This window comes from Cricetulus griseus, chromosome X (genome assembly GCF_003668045.3).
Source record: "Cricetulus griseus strain 17A/GY chromosome X, alternate assembly CriGri-PICRH-1.0, whole genome shotgun sequence".
Lineage (NCBI taxonomy): Eukaryota > Metazoa > Chordata > Mammalia > Rodentia > Cricetidae > Cricetulus > Cricetulus griseus.
This window is the reverse complement of record NC_048604.1, coordinates 116259493-116285094: the sequence shown is the minus strand read 5'-3', so window position 1 is coordinate 116285094 and position 25602 is coordinate 116259493. Positions and strand designations below refer to the sequence as shown.

Sequence of the window (25602 nt, the reverse complement as noted above, 5' to 3'; positions counted from 1 at the left end):
GTTTTATTCCAGTCCCCAACTCCAGCAGGCATTCTCTGGGAACCATTGGCCAGTCTAGTTACGGAAGCAGGTAGGCTAGCTACAGATCTTCACTTCTTCCTTAACTTCTCTAAATCCTATCCCCTGCCTTATCTCTAGCTCTGTACCAGACCACTTGCTGAGGCCTCCCTGACTCCACCTCCAGTGGATCACAAAGAATTCCCCCAACTCACTGCTTTATCTTAGCGCTGAACTCCAGCAGGCATTCCCTGGGAACCCTCAGGCCACCTCAGCCTGGGAAGCAGGTACACTAACTGCAGATCTAAGCCCTCTCCTCCAAATCTAACCACCAGTCTCATCCCCAGCTCTGCAGCAGAGCATCTGCTGTGGTCTCCCCTTCCTCTCTGATCCCTGTCTCCAGTAGATCACTAGACCTTCTCCAATCCTCAAAGCACATGTGAACTCACAGAGACTGAGGGAGCATGCACAGGACCTGCACAGGTCTGCACCAGATGGGGTGGCAGAGCTGAAAAAAGTAGACACATGCCCACATCCCCAACCCTGAAGTAATTTCCTATTGATACCCACTTTCAAATGAAAATTTATTTTCCTCCAAGGGAGTCTCACTGGAAGAAGAAACCACTCTTAAAGGTAGGCAGTATGCCCAGTAGTAGATGGCCAACAGAAAATAAACCCAGTGGCATCTTTGGAGACTCTTTGGCTCATCAAGTCATTGTGGGGATTTCTTTGTTTTAATTTTATCTTATTGTCTTCATTTTGTATTCTCTTCTCTCTTTTACCATATAAGTACTTTGTGTATCTATTATGACTTCCAATTTAGTGATTTTTATGGGATTCCTGACTGTGCAAACAAGTGAGTCTCTGATTCTTATGCCTTCTCTTGGGCCTTTTTTCATCTGCTTGTTTGTTTTGTCCTATGCCGATGTGTTAAGTTTTATTTTATCTTATTTTTATTATTATCCCTTATAAGCCTCATTGTTTGCTAGTGAGAGACAGAAAGGGGGTCATTCTGAATGGGAAGGATAATGGAGAGGAATTGGGAGGAATAAAGGGAGGGAGAATTATAAGCAGGGTATATTATATGAGAAAAATCTATTTCTAGTAAAAGGAGGAAGGAAGGGAAGAAGGAAGGAAGGAAGGAAGGAAGGAAGGAAGGAAGGAAGGAAGGAAGGAAGGAAGACCAATCAGCCAAGATTAACTGGTTTTTGGATTGCTAAATGCATTTGACAAGGGCCTGGACTGAGCCAGCTCTGTATTTAACCTGAAGGGGTTAACTGGAAACACTAGGGAGGAGTGTCAAGGAAGCTCATTGTGAGCTATATGCCATGATTCTTTTTTTTTTTATTAATAAGCACTGGTGAGTACTTGCAAAAGTTGAAAAGGTTTTTTACCTGCTCTAATAGAGAGTGTATTGCTTTTCTTCAACTGTCCAGAAACATCCAGAAGTATAAAAATGAGCATAAGACTATCCAGAATCAGCTCACACCTCTGGCTTCATGATGACCCAGATACGTAAATAGAAATCACACAGGTGAGCAAGGAATTGGAGCTAACAAAGCCACTTACAAGGAGATTTATGTACTTAGAATCTAGGACCAGCTGTAGTGGTTAAAGTGGCAGAAGCTTAATGTTGGGGGAATTCCCTCTATGGTACACCTCCCCCATGAAACTACTAAGTTGATCACTTGTTTTTAAAATCTGTTGGTGCAGCTTAACACACAAAGAACCCACATGAGTGCCAGCAGGACTAAAACGCTTAGTGACATTGGCAGGGAGCCAACCACCACTGAAGGAAGACTTGTGGGAGAGAAACCACTTCCCTGGATTCCATTCCTCATGGGACTGGCCCTGTGAGAAGATGATGGCTCAAATCCCACATTAGTAAGAAAGAGACTTCTTAAAAAGTTCACATCAAATACGTCTATAAGCAAGAGCTACAATGGTATTAATGTGCATTGAAAATGTCTGCAACCACATGTTCATCCCATTCTTTATTCCTGTGTACACATCAAGGTTTTAAGGGTCATGTGAAGGAGAATGAAGTCTTTTGCTTCTCTATAGCACTTAGTGTCTCAGCCACATCCTGTGTCTGATTTTCCAAGACAACATGCCATTCATTCTGTCCTAATATCTTTTCAGCAAAACCACTGCTTGTTTGGTTATGAGTCCAAATTTTCAATTTGAAAACCAGTCACTGTGCCTATAGTGCAATGTCCCTCCAGGGCCCATAAAGAGAATTGGACAACTACAGGATAAATCTTAGCAATGCTCCCTTCATGGGCTGCATCCTCAGGAGGTATCAGATGGGAACATACCTGAATTAACTCATCCTAACAGTTATCTATAAATATGAACCTAATCAATAACCTGTGACAGAGTACCATGCATGTCATGATTATGTCATTAAACACATTGCTGTTCCGGGGTATCATTATTTCCAAAAGAGAGATTTGTTGCATAGCTTTTTGATGGAATTATCATCTCTAAGTCACAAAATAAAACTTTTTCTGAATATATATGGTATACATACATATGGAAATTGGAAGAAGAACCCAAACAGTAGGCATTCAGTTCCCATACTCTCTGTGACTGTCAGATGTCTGTTTATATTTAAGTGCTTAGCGTGTTTGTTAAATGCTGTAATACATGATTAATAGTAGGTTCTTAGGCCATGAATTATGTTTACACTAGCCAAATATGAGGCCTGACTCTTAGATGACCCATGTATCTATTTTAACATAAAAACAACAAAAATAATAAAAAATCAAACCTGTTCTTTTGCTTCCAATCCAGCACAAGACTTTTTAAATATCTGCTTTGAACCACAAGAGGGACTAAATGAGAAAGCATGGGAATGGGTAATTCCCACTAATGGAAAAGTAATTTGAAGCTCTAATATCTTTCATCTTCCACAGTGGCTGCAATTAATGGGCAGGAGCCTAGAGAATGGATAGTGCTTATACTAGTGAGATTTCTCTTTTCTCAAAAATTGTACCATCAGGACCCAGTACTGGGCATTATGTTAAGGGCTTTCATATGACCCAGTCTGCTGGATGAGCTGAAAATTTTTGCCAACCTGCTGGACAAACCAAAAAAATTTTGCCCTAGGTTATTTATCACTAATAGGAATAAAGGAACACAAAAACTCCTGACCCTCAATCCTTAATGTACTCTTTAGCCTGTCTTTAGGAATTTCTTCCCATCCCTTTACTTTAGTTCTATATTAAGAACTCACAAGACAGTGTGGTCCATCTTGAAAGAACCTTGAGAACTTGACTGACACCACTAAAAATTAAGATCTGCAGGCATGGGCACTAATCTGTTAGTAAGTACATCTCCAGAAATGAAAATACATTATAGTTCGATTCTTTAAGAGCTAGGTCAAGGAATATACTCTTGTATATGTGGGAATAAACTAGAGATGTTGAACATTACAAGGAGCAGATGCAAACCTGTGGAATAATCAATCTGAAGATTCCAGCCCAGTTTGACATATAAACAAAAACCAAAGTGTCATGAGTACTGTTTTCTGTCAAACATACTCTGAGGGGAAACATGGCAAACTAAAATGTATCTGGTTTGAGCCCTGAGAAGAAAAAGAAGGAACAGTAGCTGAAATAATAGAAAGAAAACCCTGAATCTGCAGAACCACCTGACTTTCAAGGAAGTTCTCATCCAACGTAATGGGTTGAGTCGCATCAAATCTATTCTCCCTATGCCCTAGCGTGGAATCTGATTTGTTTCCCAACTAAGCATACACAGTCTAGAAACAACAGTTCATGGAGTATGTGTGTGATAAATGGCATTTATTGAGCAAACTGTGTTCCTGCTATGCTTCATCACATGTATTCTCAATCTCTGTCTTACAGATGCTAACCCGAGGCATCAGGTTCAACAACTTGCTCAAAGTCATGGAGCAAATAAATGGTACACCCTGGAGTCAAGTTCATTGTCCAACTGGAGGCAGTTTTCTAAGCCATTATGATACTCTGCCTGCTGTAGCCAGGTAAGAAAACCCAGGAGGAGTGGAGGGCCGAGTTCCTCCTCATTCAATATTGCCCAGTTACCCACTCTCTGACAGCTAAATAAGAGTCATAAAGGAAAGCCCTATTTTCTCAAACTTTTCTAGGTGTTCCTGACAGTGAGTTATGAGGAAGGCAGCCCTCTGAACTATTTTCTAAGCCAGTTTATAACTGTGAATACTGCGGAAAAAAGATAGAGTAGGGAGACATACCTCTACAGACTGACTCTATGAGCACTTATCTGGTCCCTTCTCCTTTCCTTGGATATTTCTCCCCTATTGGGCATGCTTCAATGGATGAGCAGGGTTGTGTTCCAGAATATTATTTATCCATGACTTGTTTGGAAATGCAACTGCTTTTCTTGGGGGAATAGTGCTATAAATGGTTGCTGTGTTCCTATGCCAGTATTCAAAAGTCTATATTTAAGCCAGTATTAGGGAAAGCTATAGTAAAACAGATTTTTGGCTCAATATAAAGTTTTTAAATAATAGACATTATCCCAAATAGTGTGTTGGCCTTGAGAGGTGTTATAACAGAAGGTAAACAGCTTTCTGCTATCTCCACGGAGCCTACAGAGCTAAAATGTCCAGGCTGAAATGCACTGATTCTCAGAAGCTCTTGTCATCCTCTCTGTCATCCAGGAAGCCTTATGATTTCTCCCCAATTATTTCCTCCCTCAATTTTCATACACGAATGAGCAGGAACTATGGCAATGTAAGAACCACTGAAACCATTTGCTCAGGCCCCCAAGGTTCATTTCCTTTGAAATCCCAAAGGAAATGATAGGCCACAGACTTCTGTTGCATGAAGAGCAATAGAAATACCTGCTCAGTGTAATGAGGTTGCAACTAAAATGAGCTGTGTTCTGCACTTGAAGGAGCATTTGCCCTGTTATCTTCAAACCTCTATTTTCTCTAGGCAAATACACTCTTTCCCATTTCTCAGCTATAGGCAGAAATCATGTGTGACTTTAAGAATCAGTCAAGCAGGTTAAAGGTAAGTTTTCAAAAGCTGTAGAGGCAACTTGCATAATTTTAACATATATATAAAGATTCCTTTTTTAAAAAAAACCATCATATACACTGGAATTAGAGGGCTCCTATGAATAATGGTCTATTTCATTAGAGAGCCATTTCTTTAAAATGATTATAGAGTTCTTTAGATGGCAACAAAGCAAAACCAGCTGTAGCCTTTACTGATCAGTAAGACAAATGCTAAGCTGTCTCCTACAGAATGCATTCTGTTTTTCCCTTCAAACACAAGTCAACTCTGTTCCACGAAGGATTTTTCTGACAACAAATGCAAAGACAATAAACCCCTCTGAACCTCTGAATGGGCTTAGGATTTTCTATATATTTCTCATGTATGGAATTTCACCTTGCATTCTGAAACTCTATGAATATATTATTTGCATTCTCAGTTACCTTGTCCTCAAGAACACAGGAATCTCTCTGGAACTATATTCTTAAATATAAACACACACACACACACACACACACACACACACACACACACACACACACAATCTTGTGACATCCAGTGTCTGCCTTTGATATTGAAACACTATTAGCAAGTGGCCTTTATTGCAAGTAGCTTTTACCCAGGAAAATAAATGTCCACATTGTCTCCTAGGTTGCTAAAAGGGCTCATGATGAAATATAAGTGGGTCATATGACCTGAAAGGTGGTGTCTGTGTGTGTGTGTGGGGGGGGGTACTAGAGAGACATGATAGTCAAGGGTGGTATGAGTATTAAAGCTGTTGCTACTTGTTTTATGTTTTGCTTAAAAAATACAATGTCTACAGTGGTCTTGGGCAAATTAGTAGTTCAGAAATGCACAACTTAGTGATCAGGTCCCCAACCTCGAGGCTACTGATATAAGCATCTTCTCCCCCAACAAATGCTATGACTAATTTATATTAGAAAACTGGACTGACCTGAAAAAGTGGTGGTAGCTGGAGAGACGGCCTTGCTGACCACTCTGTATAAAGAAGCACCTAATTGTATTGCACATTATTTAACAACCAAGTGCATGCTTCCACAAGAACACCAGTGGGTCTTACCAGACTTTCATATTCAAAATCAAGAGTCCTTCAAAGTTGTAGTACACATGGTACTATGTCACAGGACTGTACTTGCTCACTGGTATGGTGGGCCAGGAGGCCCTGCGATCAATGGCTGTTATTTTCACTAACTCTCCCAATACAGCTTGTCTTTCATTGTTCATTCACGAAGCCCTAAGAAATAGAAGTCATATATGCTACCTTGACTAAAGGGAATGATTCCTAGGGGGTCACAAGCACTTATCTGGTGGGGAAGTAAATGCAATTGGTAACTTGGGAGACAAACCAGAGGAACTATCTCTTACTGCAAGGGTTTAGGCTATGCGCATTTTATGTTTCATTTATTTGTGTGTGTGTGCACGTGCATGCTTGTGTGTGTGTGTGTGTGTGTGTGTGTGTGTGTGTGTGTGTAATGTGTACAGATGTGTATCAGAGGACAACTTCGTGGAGTTCTCTTTTCACCTTTATATGGAATCTGGGGATTTGAACTTGGGTCTTAACGCCTGCACAATAAGCACCTTTTGCATGGTCCTTGTTTTTATATTTCTGACACCTTCTTCCCTATATGCATAGATCATCTTTCCATATACAGTATCAAAGCTTCTGATTAGATCACCTACCAATCCAAACATCCAACAGAGACCAATGAGTGACCTCAGACAGTAATTTCAAATCCAGGGAAGAGAAACTATGAGGGATCTCAAGTCAGGTGACCTCTTTGGTGCCACAGGAAGAGCCTAGTCCCAAGGCACCATCATATCTGTAAGTGCTGGGAAAACAGTGATCAAAGCAACTCAGGAATGCCTGTTATATGTGATTTTCCTCCTGGAACAGAGTACAGGTAGGTGTTCAGCTTGATGTGAAACAGTCTATAGTCTATGTAGAATGAGAAAATTCCAGTGTCAGATCAATTACTGGCAGAAGCCTTTGATCAGAAGAGACTCTAGGGAACCCCCAATCAGGTATCTAGGACCAGTCTTCAAGAGTGGGAGCCCTGGCTTGTTAACCAGACTGAGTGAGGGAAGATGCAGCAAGGCAACTCTAAAAAACTCCCTTCACTCAGCCTTGTCCAAAGCATGGCTCCATGCCAAATGATCACAAATAAATCAAGACATGTTAAAATAAATGATCTGTTGCCAAACTCACCATATACTATGTACCGTTTAAAGAACATCTCTCTTAAATGATCCAATGGCAATGGTGGGATTCTAAGGACATCCTTTAACTCACAGCAACACTCTCACATCTGGTTAGATACCACCCATTTCTAACTTGCAAGTTCAGCCCACAGCTGCTGCCATTACTGGAGCACATGAGAACAAGGTCTTGGCTGATAAGAGAGACAGAAATATAGTGTAGGGGCTGAAGACATGTCTCAAGAGTAAAAAGTGCTTGCTATTCTTGCAGAGGATCTGGGTTCTGTTCCTAGAACCCATGTCAGGTGACACACAATAACCTGTAACTCCAGTTTCACGGAAGCTGACACCCTTGTCTGGTCTCTATTGGTAACTGGCACTCAACATGGTTCATAGACCTACATGTCAGCAAAATAAACACACACACACAAACACACACATATGCAAAGAATATAGAATATACAAAGATGCCACATTGCACAATTTGCTATAGTATTCATTTGGGAAGTCAAAAGGTCTACCTACCAAGCAGATAACATTTGTTACTCAGGGACTTGGTTCTTAGAACCTCAGTGTAAACCAAAAGTTTCCTAAGTTCCAGTTTCTTATATAAGAAACCACACCTTGTCCTGAATACCTTGAAACAGCCATAGATTATTTGTGCTAGTTAATGTAAAGCAAATGCGGTGTAAATAGCTTTTATACTGTATTGTTCATGATATTATGATGAAGCAGAGAGTCTGCATGTATTCAATCAGGGTTGTGAGGAAGGACTCATGATACAAGCAGAAAGAATGAGTGCAGAAACGTTAACACATGGTCACTGACAGCAGGAGAAAGAAAATGGATCTTGACAATATAAACTATCCTGTAGCATTTGCAAGGTGCTCTACAATTTGTACAGTATTTTCACTCACAAAATTCCACTTCCCACAGCAGCCATCCACGAAGCCCACATAATTAGCATGCCTGGTTATCAGATGAGGAAGCAAGCTCAGAGAAAACAAAATGCTATCCCAAGTCCCACAGTCTCTAAGGGACCAAGAATAAAAAGGTAATACTCTGACTCTTAGGCCAAGTCCTTTGGACTACACTAGGCTGGGAATATTTATAAATTCAGTTTGCTTACTTGCTTTAACTCACTGTATTTTGCATATCTGATTTCCACTGATCTGCCTCAAAGTTGTTAGGTCCCTGGAGCAATAAGTTTATTAACATCACCATTACCTAAACATACATGGATTAAGTCTACAAACTACTGCATTCCATTGGGTCTAACACCGAGTACCACAGGCTATCCAGTAATCAAACTACAATATTAAAAGCTGATAATCAATGGGTTAAAATAAATCCTATTCAATTAATACCACAACTATGTTTCTCCGTGGACTATAGTTTCAACTTGTTATATCTTCTTGAATGTCAATCTGGTCCTCTTGACAGGCCGAATCATTTTATACTTCCAGGAGCATGTAGCATGGTGGTTTCCATATAGTATACACTCAATAAACTTCTGTTTTGTAATAATTTTGGTACCTTCTAGTATGTGTGTTAAGAAGACAGTTCTCTGGCATGAAACTTGATACCACAGAACAAAAGGATTTCAGTAAAACTCAGGGCAATATAGGCTCTTCCCCTTTAACCCAAGTAGGGGAATCATTTGCAGAGCTTCACTAAAGCAATGCAGTTAGCAAAACCAACTTTTAGAAATGTAGTGAGCACAATAGAAAGGCATAGTTTTTAAATGGATACATTTGCTACCAAGTGTCATAACAAGCATATGTATAGGCAGGGTGAAGCCCTCTCAACTGTGATGTGGGCCTTCTCCTGTAATGCAGCCCTGTTCTCACAGCACCACAGGTGCCTTTAAGGTTGAGTTACCTCAAAGAGGCTTGTGAGCACTGTTGTTCATAAGTAGAACACTAGGGAATTTGAGCACTGAGCTCAGTGAGGGACTGGGAATGGAGAAAACAAGCTGCTCTCCTGTGGCCACCAATATCTGGCAGCCTGAAGACACAAAAATCCCAGAAGTCAATGGAAAAGGCGATAAAGCTACTTCAGCTCTTGTTTTCTCTCTTAAAAGCTGATTTTGAAAAGCTGTGCCACACTTCCAAATCCCATCACCTCAATGCAAAATTTGAAATTCAAAATAAATTCACCCCATGCAAATGCACACATTTAGAGCATCTAAATCATACAGCATGCCCTTCAACCTAGAAACAACTAGAGATTCTAAGTTTCAGACTTCTCCTTTTGGCAAACTCATCATGGCTCCAGCCCCCCTTGATGTTTAGAACTTCAGAAGCTTTTCCAGGAAACGACACAAGGAATATCCACCCGAGCTTTCGGACATCTCCTGCTTTCATGGCTATTCATCCCTCTCCATCTTTCTGTTTGATTACACTGTCACCAAGGAAAGCCCAAACTAACCACCATTCATTCTAAGACCCCAAAGCTATACATATTATGTATGTGAGGCAAGCTTCCATACAATATGTTAAATGAAGGCATTGCCACATCCCACTTGCCACACAAGCATGTAGCTTTTACTTCCTTGGGCAAATGTGCAATACAAAAGGGACAACAGCAGAAGCTCAGTGTCATTGCCTCTGCATCCACTGTGAGGTGCCTTTCCCCCAATGCTTCATTGTTTTTACAGGCTTTGTTAGAAAGCATACCAACTGTTACTAATGAAAAACAGAATCTGAAATCTGTTTGGCCAACAGAAGTCAGGAATTTTCCAGGTCAGTAACACATTACCAGGGATTGGCAGGAAGTATACCAACTTAAATATAAGTTAGGCTGACACCAAAACCAACCTAGAAAAAACCCATAGCCCTGTTAGTTCAAATTTCACATGTGCAAACTAGCTGGACTTTCTATTTCCCATGAGTGCTGAGCAAGACAGAACTGCTGACCAACTCAGCAGGTACCCAGGCTTGGGAAGCAGGAAATTTTAAATGGAAGCTGTGTCTTTCCTGTTGTCATATTACTGTTATCCTGTTGACATTATTGAGCAGGTCTGAGTATTTCCATAGCTATGCCTATTACTGAGAATCTGTACTATCTCAAATCCCTTTATATTTTTATTGCTTCTTGAGAACAGTCTTTATTCAGTTAGGTACCCAGAGAGTTATGAATCCAGAGGTCTGCTTTAGATTTCAGGGAAAATAAGCTTTCCTGTTTTGCAGCTAGAGAATACCGAGGGCCCCATTTTCTGCACAGCCATTTCTAACTCACTATCCCAGAGAAAGCTTGCTACCACTTATTTTTAATCAGTGAGCATTAGATGTCTTAAAAATGAGCTTGTAGAAAGGGAATGGAGTTTGTCAGCATTTTCATCTGCAGGCTAACCTTAGGATCTACCTGGTAGTGTCAGTGGGAGTATCAAATGAATTGATGCATCTCAACTACTCAAAATAATACTTCATGCACCGGAAGCTTCTGACTAATGTCAGTCACTGTTTTTGTCAACATCAACATCAAGATGAATCCTTACAATTTCACAGATGAGAAGATTGGGGTCCAAAGCAAAGTACTTGCACAAGAACACACAGTAAGTTAGAGACATCGCCAAAATTAGAACCCAAGACCTTCATGAATCTGTATACATGCCATCAAAATGTTGCTTTTGAGTTTCCAGGTACCTTGTGCTGTAAAGACTCTGGGTTGCCTGGACAGAGTTATCAGGACTGTTTGTAGTAATATTTTCATATAATATATTTATAATTATATAAATATAATATTTATATATAATAACAGAATATTTATAATTATGAGTCATAATATTGTGAAAATAATCTGAGATTCACTTTATTAAGGAAATGCAAAAATAGAAATCAAAAGGATATATGAAATAGTTGAAAAACAAACTAGAGTATGTTGCTTTAAGATTTATTTTCATAGTAGTGTGCCTTCTCTTATTCTTATTCACTATTTGGTGGTCACACCAACTTTTTGAGTTTGAGATAAGAATTAATAGCAGGAAATACCATAAGAACAACAGTGCTGGTATTTCTTAAACACGAGGTTAGAAGCATCAGCTCTTGCCAGAAAAAGGTCCCTCCAAACAGACAGCTGGAAATAATTTTAGCCTATAGCTCACTCTATGGAATTAAACCCTCTCTCTGAAGCATAGTTTACAGAGGGCAACAGAGTCTTGAAAGTGTGTGGCTTGAGGGGTGGGAGTTGGGCTCTGCTAAATTTTCACACCTATAGAAACAACTGTCCCATTCTGAGAGCAACACTTACCACATCAGAGCCAAAGAAGCATAGGCACCTACTGACAGGCTCTCATTAACCCCAGAGTTACCTATTGGTCTTTTATAGCAAAGACAGCATCCTTAGAGAATGTCAGTCAGTGGTAGAGCAGTTGTACAAAATACACACGGCCCCGAGTCTTTCATTCCTACCATCTCTCATTCATTACCACCATAGGAAAATGGGTATGCATTCCCAAATTGCTTTAAATATCTTAATTATGTCTTTGTCCCCTTATAAACAATACATTTCCTCTCATATCTAGCTTCCTAAGCAGCAATTTTGCTTTCCTTAGCAGAACAGAGGAAGTTCTAGTTTGTTACAGGCCAAATATCATGCTGCAGTATTAAATATTTTCTTTGAGTCTCAACAACCAAAGACTGCAGAAACATTTAACCCTTCTTGACCTTTTTTTGTTGTATGGAAAAACTCTTTTATAATTATTTGATGATATGATTTTTATATAGTATCCCTATTCTGAAATAGTATTTATTCTACTAATCTTTGAAAGTCTAACCATGGTCACTTTTTCCACAGGATTTAAATGTCCTGCGCTCAAATCCGATATCACAAAAATATCCAAATATCCCCAGCCCATCATGTCATTCTGCACCTCTTCTCTTTGTGGCCTAGAAATTACAATGTGGCAGGTAGAAATAACTTCCCACCAGTCTCCATCACAGTATTGAGCACAGTGAGAACTCAATTATTTTATGAATACCCATAGGAAGATGGGATGGTATTTACCTTGCCATGAGTTTCCCAGTTAATTATAGTCACCACGAATGCTACACTTAGTCTTGACACACCCTTGCCATAGCTGTCTTACATAATGGCATTTGCAAACTAGACATGTGTACCTTTTAATGTAGGGGATCACAAATGAGAGTTACACATAAACTGCAGATTGGCTCTCAAAATACATCCACACCCATAAACAGAACACAAGAAACTGCTAATGACTTCCAAGAAAACACAAGTATCTAGGATAAAAGTGGTCTTTTGTTTGTATATTATGTTTTCTAATTTTGTGTTTTTACAGTGTGTGGTTTTTTCTTTGTTTTTTAAAATTTTTGTTTGTTTGCCTCTGTGTCGGGGGTGGAGGCAAGAAAGGGCATAGATTTGAGTGGTTTGGGAGATGGGGAGGAGTTGGGAAAGAAGAAACAGTGATCAGAATATACTGTTTGAAAAAAAGGTTTTTTTCAATGACAATGAGAAAAGGAGACCTTTTCCTACCCAAGAGAGGTCACTAGCTCACAGTTGGTAATGGAAACGAAGCTGACAATGCAGCATGAGGCTGAACAGTGGAGACAGTTCCCAATGTGGAGATGAGATGACGAGAACTTCCTCTTGTAGAGGAAAAGGTCACAGAGAAAGGCATTTTTTTCTTTTTTTTTTTTGGCTCCTGTCTATGGTTTCCCTTTTCATCTGACCTTGGCCACTTCCTTGCTGTGATCCTGGCTAATATTGATGATTCAACCTTCAATCTGTAAAATGAAGAGGCTACTTGCTTTGTTGGGGGCAACATGGGAGGGCATCCTGAATTTTAGCAAATTTCAAAACTTGCTGTTCATAGGAGTTTGAGGAAGTCTGAAAGAAATTTAAAGAAAGGATCAAACAGTGAAGTAAGAGGGAAAAATAAAAGAAATGAAGGATGGAAGGGAAGGATGGTTTCTTCCTTTTCTGGTTATAGCATCAGAAAACATGATAAATGTCCTACTTCTGCATGGACTGTTCAGAGGACAGCTGCTTCTTTCGGGAGGGGGCTTTTGGACTCATTTCCTCAGTTAGCTCTGGTAACACCACTTTGAAGGTAAAGATAAGAGAGAATTTTGGTTCAGCAAGTTAACTGGCAAGAGAGCTGGCATTACTCATACTCATGTCACAAAATTTTCTTTGTTCCTCAACTACAAACAAACATCAGAAAGGACAAACTTTCACTTGCAGAAGTCTCCAGCCTTTCTTCGGAATGGCAGAGGGAAGAAATACTTGGGGTATTGCACTCAGTAAGCATCAGTCACTACAGAAACATCTGAGGCCTCCCACTGTGAGGTTGTACACTAGTCTCCAAGGTGAAAAATTTACAAACAAATTCCCTCAGAGAAAGACCAAGTATTGGGAGCTGCAAAGTCCATCTCCCATCAATCCCTCACATGTGAACTTGGGCAAAACCTTCCTCACTTAATGTGCCTATTAAAAATAATCTATAGCTCATGAGCACCCAAATCATGAACACCCATATAAAAGCTAAGCAGGGCAGTGTGCACCCATAACCTTAGTTCTGGAGGATGGAGACAGGTAGATCCCATGGACACAATGACCAGACAGTCTAGCAAAAGCCATGAGCTCCACATTCAGTGAGAGATCCTGTTTCAGAAAAAGAAGGTGGAGAAGGGATTAAGGAAGATATTCTAACACCAGCCTCTAGCATCCACATGTATGTGCACAAATAACCAGATCCCACATGATTACATACACACACACACACACACACACACACACACACACACACACACACAAGCTAGCTACAATATTCTCTAACCCATGCCATTAGTCCACTGCAGATGTTGTTTATAGAGAGCTGAAGCTATTTCTCCATGTACCCTAGGGAGCTCATATCTAGTAAACCATGAAAACAAAAGGCACCGAGTCCCTTCCCAGCAAGGCCCTGGCTTTCAACACTTGTATCCTAGACAGAAGCTAAAAATGACAAAAAATATGTTTACCAGGGGTTCACTGAGTATTCTCAGTAGCCAAGTATTAATATAAAACCAATTTGTCTTAACTCAAAAATCCCTTAAGTCAATGTATGTACTCGTCGCCTTATAAAATGCAGAGTGGCCAAAATTTCATCTGTTTGTGATGGTTTATCATCTGGGTGCTAGCCCAGGTAATTAAAGATAATTAAAGAAGGTTCCACATAAGTGACACTTTGAAGATCAAGATCTGGACCAACTGCAAAAACAAATTGCTAGGTGAAGAAAGATAGTTTGAGAAGAAGGAAGAGACAGGGCCCTCGAAGTCAGGTTTTTCAGACTTGACTGTGAACCACCTAAAAAATAAGCTTTATCTGGGTATGTTGACATGTGTCTGTGATCCAAACATTCACGAGGCTAATACAGGAAGATCACTGGGTTTTCAGATGAGCCTGGGATACTAGCCAACTCCAGGCCAGCCTGTGCTACAGTGTGAGAACCTGGCTTGAAAAAAAACCAAAAAATTATAAAGCCTTACACACACACACACACACACACACACACACACACACACACACACACACACACACGTACTGAGGGCTTCTTACTTAGCTTCACTATGAACACATACGCATTTTCTACCCTATGTATTTCAGTTTTCAATGGCTAGAAATCCCAAAGTCTGATAAACCTTCTCATAGATAGCACCTGGGGTTGGACCATAGGGGGCCTACCTGTAATTCCAGAGGCAAAGAAAGTAAGTCAATACAAGTCCACTTAAGAAAAACATGAAGAGCCATGTGTAGTCAAATATCTGATCCTGAAACACTAGGGAGGCTGAAGGAGATAGATCCCCAAATCCAAGCTAGTCAGAGCTCCAGGCTATCCTGGGCTACTTATGGAGAGGCTACTTCAAAGAAGAAAAAGAAAACAATGGAAGGAAGGTTAAAGGCTGCAATATTTTCCTGAATTGGAAGGTTGGTGAGGAAGAAGACAGAGTTTAGGGTTGCTCCTACTCTCCCCTTCACAGATCTGGCCACACAATGCCTTCCATGGTAAGAATGGCAAATTCTTACTGGCACCATTCAATAGATTTGCCATAGGCATCGGAGCCTCTCTAGTGGCTCCAAGTATGTGATGAGAGCCAGACAACTCTGTTGGGTCTGGGGCAACTCATTACCTCTGGAGAGACCTACAGCATATTGTAACACTGACAGATCCTTTGCCCCAGAATAAGCAAAACAAACAAAAACAACAAAACAAAAACCACTGCAGTGTGAAAACATTTTTCATCACCCAAGCAACACACATGTCTGTGGGAACCCCAAGTATATTTCAGGCACTTGGCCATAAAAGAGTTTCTATCAATGGGATCCTGCTGTGTTGCTGGCTACCTGGGTTGCATAGTACTGCTGTCCAGAGAAAAAATAAAGTTATTGCAACTAGGAGAAAACTGTTGGCAGCCACCCATGCTGGCAAACTGCTGTGTGCATGTGCACAAAGAACGATTTCCTGTCAGCAGGGGCTTTCTGTCCTGTGAGGAAAGATGGCTATGTTTCAAGAGGCAGCGGGAAGGAAAAAATGACTTCAGCATCTTCACCAATAACTAAGTACCATATGAAGGAAGAGAAGCTCTGTGGACCTGACCCCCTCCAGGGAATCTGGAGCTGTAGCAGCAAGTAGCAGGGCATTTCTAAGTCTTAGACCAAGGACTTCAGATTAGACATCACTTAGAATAGACTAACCTTAAGCTCATAAACCAGACACAAACTCTGGAAGGAGTCTTAAAGGAAACAAACATTGCCAGGGGTCACAAGATCAGGGTGACTTGAGTAATTGTATTCATAAGAATACGCAGGACACATGAAATTGAAACAGCACTTTTGGAATTTTACAGGAAGGAGACTGGCCCATCAGAACCCCCAAAGACCAGTTTTCAAGATACCAAAATGCAGCAGTAAGCTGAAATCCTAGACACGGACACAGGAACTTCCAGTGTGGCAGGGTAAGAGAACACCTTCCAGAAAGTCAGGATGAAACAATGAGCCAGGATTATGAAGAGTTTTTTTTCTTACAGCCATAGGATTTGTAGTATCTTGGCTAGCTGCCCAAATTTTTTCAATAGGACCATAGTTTTATTGGAGAAGTTATAGGGGACAAATCCATGTCCACTCACTTACTCTGAGTTTGTGAGCCACTTAAATTTCCAGAAAGAAAGGAGGAAAGAGAGAAAGAAGGAAAGAAAAAGGAAAGAAAGAAAGAAAGAAAGAAAGAAAGAAAGAGAAATAATTAGAGAAAGAAACAAAAAGAAAGGAAGGAAGGAGGAAGGAAGGAAGGAAGGAAGGAAGGAAGGAAGGAAGGAAGGAAGGAAGAAAGAAAGAAAGAAAGAAAGTTATGTCAGTCAGTCCTAATTAGTGAGCATAAATAAATTTATTAGTGCTGCCATTATGGAATTTCAAAAGTACTGTCTAAACATAAATAACTAAATCCTCAGCTAGAAATGAGATGTTTGGAACAAACTTTACAATGTGGTCTTCATAAAAGGAGGCCTGTGTTGCATCTCTGAAGTTCCAAATACAGTGTCCATGCTAAGCAACAGCCCACCTCAAACGAAGGAGCCCACACAGCTGTGCTAACAGCTGCACAGGCAGAAATGCAGAACAGTCTCTCTCCATAGTCTGCTGTTGTAGAAACGAGGACAAGTGACTTATTCTCTCCCTCAGTGTCCTCATCCACTGAATGGCAATAGCATTACTACCATCACTGTGATCTTCAGAAAGATGTCTCAACAACTGAGGTTCTCAGTCAATGGTGAATGTCCAGGTCCTTTGAGGCATATGGTAAACATTCAAGAGATAGTGTTATCATTATTACTTTAGGTAATACACAGTGAACTTTATTTACTTTATGTAATACACAGTGAACTTTATTTCCATCTTTCTGAAAATAAAGTATCATTAGTAATCATCAATAGAAATGGGAAACAGTATCTATTTCTTAAGAAATGCCATCCAATATCTACATAATCTTCCTCAGGAAATGAAACTGTTACCGAAGAACACTTTATGACACCACCTCTGTTCCCCTAAGTCTTACCAACATTTAACAGAAGAGACATTTCATAACCTTTTCTTCCTTTGAAGGCCTCGTGGCCTCTTCTAGAATGCCTGGCTCCCAAGCTAATATGGAAAATGCAAACTCAATCATGCCACGTACTTCCTTTAGAATTTATTTAAAACTAATTTCTGAATGGATTGATTAGCCTTTCTCATGTATAATATTCAGAATTTCAGTTGAAGAGGTTGTCTATTTCTGCTAAGGGGAGTGATAAGTCACAGAAGTGCCCCCCAAATGCACAGCTGGAAAAGGACATGGACAGAAAGGACAATCTGAAGCAGGAGCACTCAAGACTACTGCCTGGAAGTTCAGCTTGGATTGGGAACCAGACCTTTGTCCTCTGTCTGGAGTGCTTCATCCTGCTTCCCTGTGGTTTTTACCCTAGATAAACGTCCGTCCTTACTTTATGCTTTGCAGAGAGCTCACTTCCTGGTTTCCACTTGAGCATGGCTTCTTAGCAGCCTCTGCTCTCAAGCAGGAATTTAGGAGGATGAGTCGCTTGAGTTTCAAGCACTCATTCTTGCATCTCTGAGTCTTCTCCTGCTCAAGGTTGGGAAAGAGTCTGGAGAGGAACCACTGGACACTGTAGTGAACTGTGTCAAAAGGAAGTTCCTTGCACCAAAGAAAAGATGGGCACAATCAAAGTACAAAACATACACATATAGGAATATCACAATGAAATCCATTAGCCAGCATACTCAATATGATAACTGTAATAAAATATTCATTAAAATATTACAATAAGAAAATCAAACTACCAATATTACAAACCAAGAAAACCAGATTGGCATATATTGAGGAGCATAATATAAGTGGTCACAGAATAAACTGAAAGAAATATCAGGGGTTTGAGAGATGGCTCATCAGATAAAACCACCTGTTTTTCTTGCCTACACATGGGTACAGTTCACAGAACCCACATGGCTGCTAGCAACCACCTGTAAGCCCATTCCCAGAAGATACAATGCAATTTTTAGCCTCTGCAAGCACCACATGCATATGGTGAACAGGTATATATGCAGGAAAAATACCCATACACAAAAGAATAAATAAATCTCCTTAGAAATCAATATAGTCGCCAGGCGTTGGTGGTGCACACCTTTAATCCCAGCACTCGGGAGGCAGAGGCAGAAGGATCTCTGTGAGTTCGAGGCCATCCTGGTCTCCAGAGCAAGTGCCAGGATAGGCTCCAAAGCTACACAGAGAAACCCTGTCTCAAAAAACCAAAAAAATCAATATATTCTACATTACTAAAGTAGCCCCTTTATGGTCTACATCATCCAAATTGAGAAAACCCTTGGAAATTTAACAAGCAAATACAATTTAAGAAATCATAAGTTTCATAAAAAGTTCTTGTTGATATAAAGTGTCAAAAATTTCAATTGTGTAACAATTAAAGGTCAAAGACTTTTGTGACTGTCTACCACCACTGAAGAAAATGTTCATAATTTAGTTAGCATGTTAGACTTCCATGAAGAAGTAGTTATCACTACCTCAGTTAACCCTGCAAATATAATAGTTAACATGGCATTTTAAGAGAAACAAGTACTTTACTGAAAGAACTAGAGATGTCATAAAAAATTATTGGTTTTGTGTTCCTTTTTCATTGCTACTTGTGCTTATAGCTTTTGTTAGCCAAGTTTTTTTAAGGTCAAATTCAGGCATTACTTAACTTTCTAAGACCTTATCAAAGTTTGGGCTCAATTACTACATAGTGGTTGAATAGTAAGGCCCTAAAACAAATGCAAATATTTTCCCTGACAAATACTTTAACATACCTTAGCTTCAACTTCTTTAAGTGCACTCAAATGTTTATGATGTAAGTGTAAATATACACATTGTGCTTTGTTCTTCTATGCAAAATGAAGACTGAAAAGATTGCCATTTCAAGACATTTGAGAAAAGATCCCAGTAAACAAATCTGTGACACTCTGCCTCAAAACTACTAAGCAGATGGTGTGACCTCCATTTCTGGAGATTGGATGCTAGGAAATGCTAAGAGTGACTTAACAGTTAATGAATGGACTAAGTTATTGGGGGATATTTGACCACACTGTGAACCCCAAATTTGCATTTGTGTTAATTAAACAAATTGGGTCAGGAGACTGAGTTAGCAACTAGTTAACAGAAAGTAATCATAGAGCATCAGGGGGCATCTGGAAGAGTACCAGAAGCAGTAGGGAGGGATCTGGAGTTGTGTGCTTTGTTTTGTTTGGTGGAGTGGAAGAATGTTCTCTTTTGGAGATAGAAGGTTAGCTAGTAGCTACTCAATTTCTCTGAGCTAGCCAGTTTTTACCCCAGACTTTGAATCTCAAGTCTTATTTAGTTAGAGATTTAGTTAAAGCTGCCTTTAGGGGCAATGGCAGAGCCAGTGCCTGCAGGAACAGAATTCCTGCCAGGTTGTGGCCTGAGTGGCCAGAGTTGCAATTGCTGGCTGAAATAGTAGCAGGTTAATAGTGCAGTCACTGTGCTAAAGTTAAAACACCAGGTAGCCTTGGTGACATGTCCTCCTTAAGTTTACTCTCTTAGAGATCTTCTTTCCTCTCTTTCAGTTATTGGTCTTGGTCATATTCTTGAGTTCTAGAACAACATACACAAAATGTATTTTCTAACAGATAAAAACAAACATTGAATATTTAAGTTTCATATGGTCCCCTCCTTGCCAACAGCCATTTTGTAGATACCCATGTGTGTAATACTTGGTAGATTTACTTCCCGGATGTTGTAATGGGGTCAAACTATAGTCAATGAACAAGCTGACAATACATCTTGAACTGGAATAAACTTCCTCAACTTTTCTCCAAATAAACCAAATGTCACAAGGCTAACCTCTCAACTCCTACTTTCTGGCTGTCAGCAGACAGGTAAAAGTGAACGCTTGAAGGCAGAATAGCTCAACAGACTCAGTGGTTGCAATTAATTCTGTTCTTGTTAACACACCCCCCTCCCCTGTTCCCTGGTTAAAACATGGAAAAAAATTGCCTTTTTGTATTTTTTGAAAAGAAATCAATTAACATGGATTTTTAGAGAAGTTAAGTAGAGAAGATGAATTTTTGGCAAACTGAACAAAATATGCAGCAGCCAAGAATCCTATAGCTCAGTCCAGGGGCATTTTACTAATTAGTGCAATCATTGCTACAGGTACAATATGCCGCTTAACTGTCTAGGACAGCTTTAGGATTCAGTGCTCTTGAAACTTCAATAGCATTAGCACAATTAGAGGGTGAGCAGTTTACACCAATTAAAGAAGGTCTAAATTTAGACCCAATACGCTAGAGGATGTGCTCTAAGTAATATGTCTTCTTCACACTTTACCATGGGGCAGGGCATAAGAGCTATTAATAAAAAATAATTACAAACAATATATTTGTAAAATAGCAGAGAAACCCTTTGGAAAATTTATACATACTAAAAAATGTTTTCATAGGATAGTGTCACACCGAGAAAGTAACTGTTTTTATCAATCCACATTCCTCAAATTAGGGGTGCAACAGACAATAAAAATGAATTTATTCTAAACCTTAAGTTCTGCTAGAAACAATAATATAAAAGTAAGAGAGTAAACTGTGCTTACTGAAATAGTCTTTATATAAATAGGGGCAAAGTGAAATTCCCGAAGGATGCAGTGATTTGAAATCACAACCACCCTAACCCCAAATGCTTTAACGTATTTTATGAACTTAACATCCCCAAAAGAAATGACAACATCCCTACTACGATATCAGAATTGAAATCTGATTCATAGTCAATGTAAGATCCAAATGAAGTAAAAAAAAATTGATAAAGATACCATGACATATATACATGAAGTTTTAGTCAGCCACAAAGAAAATTGAAATTGTATCTCTCTCAATTTTTTTTTTTTTTGGTTTTTCAAGACAGGGCTTCTCTGTGTAGCATTGGCTGTCCAGAAACTTACTCTGTAGACCAGGTTGTCGTGCCTCGGGCTCCCGAGTGCTGGGATTAAAGCCAAGCACTACCACCCTGCAGCTGAAATTATGTCATTTTAAATTGAGTAGAACTGCTTATTACCATGGTAAGGGCCATTAGCCATATTCTGAAAGACAAGTATCAATGTTTCATTCATATATGTTATCTAGATTTTAAAAAAGTGTGTGTGTGTGTGTGTGTGTGTGTGTGTGTGTGTGTGTGTGTGTGTGTGCATGCTTGAGTGCTAAAAGTAAAAGTGGGACTATTTAGGAAGGAGAATAGGGCATTGTAGTTCAAGAGAGGCAATGGGGAGGTAATCTCATCAAAGTGCATGATACTTACGTATTATGAATGCTACACTGAAGCCCATTCTTCCTATAGTGAATATAGTATGCTAATGAAGAATATAAAGAAATAAAACAGAGACCTAGATGGCTGACAGGCAAACAAAAGATTCAAGTTGAAAATACGCACTTCAATTTTGATAGAATAAAAATTTTAGAGCAATTTATTTAAAAGGAGTTCATGTTTTTAAAAATTATATATATATATATACATACATACATACATACATATATATATATAGTTAATGGAAAAATTTAGCTAATTGATCTTCTACTGTCTAATTTGTCTAATATAAGGAAAATAATTTATTCTTCCTCTTTCCCCCAAAGAAGTGTGTAAGTGGGTAGCACAAGCTCAAAAGCTAGGATTTATAACAGTCCTGTTCTTGGTGCTGTTTCTGCTCTCCCAATGGGCAGAGGTAAGCATCATCTGTACTCACTTGCCATTAGAGATGGGACATTGCTGTGCCATTTTGCTGCTCTTTCACAGGAGTCTTCTCTAGGCATTTCAAATACAAAAGGAGATCATCTGGAATGCCCTAGGTGGGACTGATGGGGTATACCTGTAATCCCACTCAGCACTAGGGAAGATAGGGAGTTTAAAGAAAATCTGGACTACAAAAGAGACCTCATCTCCAAAACAAAAACAAATAAACAACAACAAAAACCCTACTATCCCAAAACAATAAACAAAACAAAAAGAAATTGCTAAAGTTGGAAGAAAAATAGGAGAAAGATGAAAAAGGGCATGCTAGCTCCCTAAATCACCTGAGGGCATAAGTAAACAAAACATAACAATAGCAGAATATACAAAATGCCACACTATACATATTTGATAACCATTTATATTTTTCACATTTTTAAAATAATGTTATAGCAAGGATGCTGTCATTTACAAAACTAGTCAAACCCAGACCAAAGAGGCCCAACTTTGAATCTAGAAGGAAACAAAGTCAGTCACACTATAGGATATTTAAATTTCAATTTTAAAATGTAAATTTGTCAGATTAGTCACTGTTAGGAGAAGCCTCAGTGATCCCTATACTGTAAGCCAATGCTTATTGATTTTCAAAAAGCATTAATATAAAGATAACTAGAAAAAAAGAGACATCATCTACTCTCAACAGTTACATATTTGGCAATAAATCAAACCCATAAAGCATAGTGAGCAGTGACAGTACTTTTTAGTCTACATGAAGGATACCATCATTTCCTAATATATTTTGGAATATATCTTAACATAAGAAAAACTAAACTCCAGTCTTCTACATGCCAGTCACAAAAAGACAAACATGGTATGTACTCACTCATATGTAGATTTTAGACATAGAGCAAAGGATTACCAGCCTACAATCCACACCACCAGAGAAGCTGGTAAACAAGGAGGACCCTAAGAGAGACATAGATGGTCCCCTGGAGAAGGGGAAAGGGACAAGATCTCCTGAGCAAATTGGGAGCATGGGGGGAGGGGAGAGGGAGCTAGGACAATGAGAAGGGGAGAAGAGGAGGGGTGAGGAGGACATAAGGGAGCAGGAAGGTTGAGTCAAGGGAAGAATAGAAGAGAGCAAGATAAGAGATACCATAATAAAGGGAGCTATTATAGGTTTAAAGAGAAATCAGGCACTAGGGAAATGTCCAGAGATCTACAATGATGACACTAACTAACAATCTAAGCAACAGTGGAGAGGCTACCTTTAATGTCCTCCCCTAATAATGAGATTGATGACTAACTTATATGTCATCCCAGAGCCTTCATCCGGCAGCTGATGGAAGTAGAAGCAAACACCCACAGCTAAACACTGAACTGAACTGGAACCCAGTTGCAGAGAAGGAGGAGGGATGAGCAAAGGGGTCAAGATCAGGCTGGTAAAACCCACAGAAACAGCTGACCTGAACAAGGGGGAGGTCATGTTCCCCAGACTGATAGCTGGGAAACAAGATAGGTCCGATTCACACCCCTTGAATGTGGGTATCAGTTTGGAGGCCTGGGCAATCTATGGGGCCTCCTGTAGATCAGTACTTATCCCTAGCATAGGAATGGACTTTAGGAGCCCACTCCACATAGAGGGATACTCCCTCAGCCTAGACACACGGGCGTGGGCCTAGGCCCTATTCCAATGGATATGACAGACTTTTAAGATACCCTATGGAAGGCCTCACTCTCCCTGGGGAGCAGAAAGGGTATGGAATAGGTAGGGTATTGGGGGGGGCGGGGAGGAGGGGAGGGAGAGGGAACTGGGGTTGGCATGTAAAACAATCTTGTTTCTAATTTAAATAAAAATGGGAAAAAAGAAAACCTGAACTAATAAGTAAGCATCATCATTAGTTGTCCTGTTTCCCCCAGAAGCATTCTAAATATTGAAAATCTCTCGTTTCAAGAATAACCACAAACATCCTAAATCATCAATAGTATAAGATTATGTTAGATGCCAAACTTTCAAGTCATAAATATCCAACTGCCCATTCCAGAGTTGATGCAAAGGAACCAGTGATATTGAGACTAGAAGTAACTGATCTCCAGAGTTGAAATACAGGGCTCTGAAGGCCATTCTACCATTGGAGAACAGCAAATACTAAACTGAATATACCTCAAATGAAACAAGTCTGGATCAGAATATATATCACGAGACATCACAAACGTCTGGAAATCCTATATGCTCCTATTTACATGTGTGATGGTAGCCATCCCTCAGGTTGCTGGAGGGCCTCAAGTCAAAGCAGCATTAAATTGAACCAGCTCTAATATACTTAGACATTTTCACCCCCCTCTCATCTCCTTGAGAGTGACTGATGTAGTGAGATTTTAATCATGTCTATGTATCTACATGAGTGGTGTCCCTCACTACAGCTAGCCCTAAAACTTCACCCTAGCTTTTCCATTAGGAGACATTTTCAGATCAGTATCTTGTGGACTTTCTCATGTAGAATTTAGATTTTTTTAAAAAAATGACATGAAATCAGAGGGAGGAGAAAAGGCACCCAGCAGGAGGATGAAGAGCATAAGAGGGCAATGGGGAGTACTAAGAGCAAAGGATAATAATACAGGTGTATGAATGGGCCATAATCAAACCCATTATTTTATGTTAATACAATATTAATTTAAAAAGCCTTTTTAGAGATATCACTTGTGCTCATTTTTTTTCTCAAATGTTAAAAGCAACATAGTGTGGAAGAGTGAAGGATGAGATAGTCATGGATGCAGGTTAAGTGCTTCAGGTGATCTGTCCTCAATTTAAACAAGATGCTGCTCCTAAGAAAAAAATATGAGAAAACTATACCAGAATACTCCACAGGAACTGTGAGAAAAGACTCTCCACATTGTATCACAGATACTTCTTTTTTCTTTTTTTGAGACAGGATCTCACTCTGTGGCTCAGGCTGGCTTGGAAGTAAAAAATTCTCCTCTCCCTTCCTCCTGAGAAACAGGATTACAGATGTGTGCCAATGCTCCTGAATGCATGCCTTCTCAATTTCATAGCATAGTGCTAACCATGACACTACCATTTGCCACAGGAGTTCCTGAGTATGTCAAATGTGGCTGGAAGGGTAAAATATACATTGGATTTCAGCAAATGAGAAATTCAGAATACAAAACACCTAATCCCCTTTACCTGCTTTTTAATTTTGAATATGGGTACTAGAACATCCAATATATATTACATTCCTAACGAATAAAACTTCTATAGATCTCTTTGAAAAGAAAACAGAAATATCAAAGAGATACATTTGAAATTTGTAGTATGATTCTTGACTATACATATATCTGCTACTTAGCACAAGCTCAAATACTATTTAAGGCTTAAAACTTAATGGCCACTATAAGTAGCTGTCAAAATGCAAAGACCCCTGCATTGCACTATCCTGATGTCACAGTTTCTTAATTTTACTTATAAATAAAGGAAGCCCTCTTGGTGTCTCTCAGTCTAACTCCTCATTATGATATGAAAACAACTAGATAGGTGGTATAAAAATAAAGGAGTGACAGAAACAGGGTGCATCACATGATTTGTGAAGAAAATGCCCTGGGCGTAAATC

General features: G+C 39.5%; 1 protein-coding gene across 1 annotated transcript in view; it reads right to left on the bottom strand.

Moving 5' to 3' along the window:
• Positions 1-25602, bottom strand: part of Tspan7 (tetraspanin 7) — a 111661-nt gene that overhangs the window by 24996 nt on the left and 61063 nt on the right. The gene's annotated exons all lie outside the window — the stretch shown is intronic.